This window comes from Drosophila willistoni, unplaced genomic scaffold (genome assembly GCF_018902025.1).
Source record: "Drosophila willistoni isolate 14030-0811.24 unplaced genomic scaffold, UCI_dwil_1.1 Seg606, whole genome shotgun sequence".
NCBI classification, from domain to species: Eukaryota; Metazoa; Arthropoda; class Insecta; order Diptera; family Drosophilidae; genus Drosophila; species Drosophila willistoni.
In genome coordinates this window covers 89,566-93,775 of record NW_025814525.1, presented here as the reverse complement: position 1 = coordinate 93,775, position 4,210 = coordinate 89,566, and positions in this window count along the sequence as shown.

Here is a 4,210-nt window from a genome sequence, read left to right as displayed (position 1 = left end):
ATCTACTGAGCCGTTTTTGAGAAATTCGCTAAAGAAAATTGCAAAATTTTCAAGATGGCAGTTGGTGCATATCGATATAAAAAGGCACGTTGATCGATGTATTTCATCGAATTTGCTGCCCTCTCTGAAAATCGTCGTTATCTCTCCCAGCCAGGATCAAGAAATGCACGGTATCTCATTCGATTGGGCATAAAATTGTCTATATATGGGCGAAGTTTTATCCAAATCTACTGAGCCGTTTTTGAGAAATTCGCTAAAGAAAATTGCAAAATTTTCAAGATGGCAGTTGGTGCATATCGATATAAAAAGGCACGTTGATCGATGTATTTCATCGAATTTGCTGCCCTCTCTGAAAATCGTCGTTATCTCTCCCAGCCAGGATCAAGAAATGCACGGTATCTCATTCGATTGGGCATAAAATTGTCTATATATGGGCGAAGTTTTATCCAAATCTACTGAGCCGTTTTTGAGAAATTCGCTAAAGAAAATTGCAAAATTTTCAAGATGGCAGTTGGTGCATATCGATATAAAAAGGCACGTTGATCGATGTATTTCATCGAATTTGCTGCCCTCTCTGAAAATCGTCGTTATCTCTCCCAGCCAGGATCAAGAAATGCACGGTATCTCATTCGATTGGGCATAAAATTGTCTATATATGGGCGAAGTTTTATCCAAATCTACTGAGCCGTTTTTGAGAAATTCGCTAAAGAAAATTGCAAAATTTTCAAGATGGCAGTTGGTGCATATCGATATAAAAAGGCACGTTGATCGATGTATTTCATCGAATTTGCTGCCCTCTCTGAAAATCGTCGTTATCTCTCCCAGCCAGGATCAAGAAATGCACGGTATCTCATTCGATTGGGCATAAAATTGTCTATATATGGGCGAAGTTTTATCCAAATCTACTGAGCCGTTTTTGAGAAATTCGCTAAAGAAAATTGCAAAATTTTCAAGATGGCAGTTGGTGCATATCGATATAAAAAGGCACGTTGATCGATGTATTTCATCGAATTTGCTGCCCTCTCTGAAAATCGTCGTTATCTCTCCCAGCCAGGATCAAGAAATGCACGGTATCTCATTCGATTGGGCATAAAATTGTCTATATATGGGCGAAGTTTTATCCAAATCTACTGAGCCGTTTTTGAGAAATTCGCTAAAGAAAATTGCAAAATTTTCAAGATGGCAGTTGGTGCATATCGATATAAAAAGGCACGTTGATCGATGTATTTCATCGAATTTGCTGCCCTCTCTGAAAATCGTCGTTATCTCTCCCAGCCAGGATCAAGAAATGCACGGTATCTCATTCGATTGGGCATAAAATTGTCTATATATGGGCGAAGTTTTATCCAAATCTACTGAGCCGTTTTTGAGAAATTCGCTAAAGAAAATTGCAAAATTTTCAAGATGGCAGTTGGTGCATATCGATATAAAAAGGCACGTTGATCGATGTATTTCATCGAATTTGCTGCCCTCTCTGAAAATCGTCGTTATCTCTCCCAGCCAGGATCAAGAAATGCACGGTATCTCATTCGATTGGGCATAAAATTGTCTATATATGGGCGAAGTTTTATCCAAATCTACTGAGCCGTTTTTGAGAAATTCGCTAAAGAAAATTGCAAAATTTTCAAGATGGCAGTTGGTGCATATCGATATAAAAAGGCACGTTGATCGATGTATTTCATCGAATTTGCTGCCCTCTCTGAAAATCGTCGTTATCTCTCCCAGCCAGGATCAAGAAATGCACGGTATCTCATTCGATTGGGCATAAAATTGTCTATATATGGGCGAAGTTTTATCCAAATCTACTGAGCCGTTTTTGAGAAATTCGCTAAAGAAAATTGCAAAATTTTCAAGATGGCAGTTGGTGCATATCGATATAAAAAGGCACGTTGATCGATGTATTTCATCGAATTTGCTGCCCTCTCTGAAAATCGTCGTTATCTCTCCCAGCCAGGATCAAGAAATGCACGGTATCTCATTCGATTGGGCATAAAATTGTCTATATATGGGCGAAGTTTTATCCAAATCTACTGAGCCGTTTTTGAGAAATTCGCTAAAGAAAATTGCAAAATTTTCAAGATGGCAGTTGGTGCATATCGATATAAAAAGGCACGTTGATCGATGTTTTCATCGAATTTGCTGCCCTCTCTGAAAATCGTCGTTATCTCTCCCAGCCAGGATCAAGAAATGCACGGTATCTCATTCGATTGGGCATAAAATTGTCTATATATGGGCGAAGTTTTATCCAAATCTACTGAGCCGTTTTTGAGAAATTCGCTAAAGAAAATTGCAAAATTTTCAAGATGGCAGTTGGTGCATATCGATATAAAAAGGCACGTTGATCGATGTATTTCATCGAATTTGCTGCCCTCTCTGAAAATCGTCGTTATCTCTCCCAGCCAGGATCAAGAAATGCACGGTATCTCATTCGATTGGGCATAAAATTGTCTATATATGGGCGAAGTTTTATCCAAATCTACTGAGCCGTTTTTGAGAAATTCGCTAAAGAAAATTGCAAAATTTTCAAGATGGCAGTTGGTGCATATCGATATAAAAAGGCACGTTGATCGATGTATTTCATCGAATTTGCTGCCCTCTCTGAAAATCGTCGTTATCTCTCCCAGCCAGGATCAAGAAATGCACGGTATCTCATTCGATTGGGCATAAAATTGTCTATATATGGGCGAAGTTTTATCCAAATCTACTGAGCCGTTTTTGAGAAATTCGCTAAAGAAAATTGCAAAATTTTCAAGATGGCAGTTGGTGCATATCGATATAAAAAGGCACGTTGATCGATGTATTTCATCGAATTTGCTGCCCTCTCTGAAAATCGTCGTTATCTCTCCCAGCCAGGATCAAGAAATGCACGGTATCTCATTCGATTGGGCATAAAATTGTCTATATATGGGCGAAGTTTTATCCAAATCTACTGAGCCGTTTTTGAGAAATCGCTAAAGAAAATTGCAAAATTTTCAAGATGGCAGTTGGTGCATATCGATATAAAAAGGCACGTTGATCGATGTATTTCATCGAATTTGCTGCCCTCTCTGAAAATCGTCGTTATCTCTCCCAGCCAGGATCAAGAAATGCACGGTATCTCATTCGATTGGGCATAAAATTGTCTATATATGGGCGAAGTTTTATCCAAATCTACTGAGCCGTTTTTGAGAAATTCGCTAAAGAAAATTGCAAAATTTTCAAGATGGCAGTTGGTGCATATCGATATAAAAAGGCACGTTGATCGATGTATTTCATCGAATTTGCTGCCCTCTCTGAAAATCGTCGTTATCTCTCCCAGCCAGGATCAAGAAATGCACGGTATCTCATTCGATTGGGCATAAAATTGTCTATATATGGGCGAAGTTTTATCCAAATCTACTGAGCCGTTTTTGAGAAATTCGCTAAAGAAAATTGCAAAATTTTCAAGATGGCAGTTGGTGCATATCGATATAAAAAGGCACGTTGATCGATGTATTTCATCGAATTTGCTGCCCTCTCTGAAAATCGTCGTTATCTCTCCCAGCCAGGATCAAGAAATGCACGGTATCTCATTCGATTGGGCATAAAATTGTCTATATATGGCGAAGTTTTATCCAAATCTACTGAGCCGTTTTTGAGAAATTCGCTAAAGAAAATTGCAAAATTTCAAGATGGCAGTTGGTGCATATCGATATAAAAAGCACGTTGATCGATGTATTTCATCGAATTTGCTGCCCTCTCTGAAAATCGTCGTTATCTCTCCCAGCCAGGATCAAGAAATGCACGGTATCTCATTCGATTGGGCATAAAATTGTCTATATATGGGCGAAGTTTTATCCAAATCTACTGAGCCGTTTTTGAGAAATTCGCTAAAGAAAATTGCAAAATTTTCAAGATGGCAGTTGGTGCATATCGATATAAAAAGGCACGTTGATCGATGTATTTCATCGAATTTGCTGCCCTCTCTGAAAATCGTCGTTATCTCTCCCAGCCAGGATCAAGAAATGCACGGTATCTCATTCGATTGGGCATAAAATTGTCTATATATGGGCGAAGTTTTATCCAAATCTACTGAGCCGTTTTTGAGAAATTCGCTAAAGAAAATTGCAAAATTTTCAAGATGCAGTTGTGCATATCGATATAAAAAGGCACGTTGATCGATGTATTTCATCGAATTTGCTGCCCTCTCTGAAAATCGTCGTTATCTCTCCCAGCCAGGATCAAGAAATGC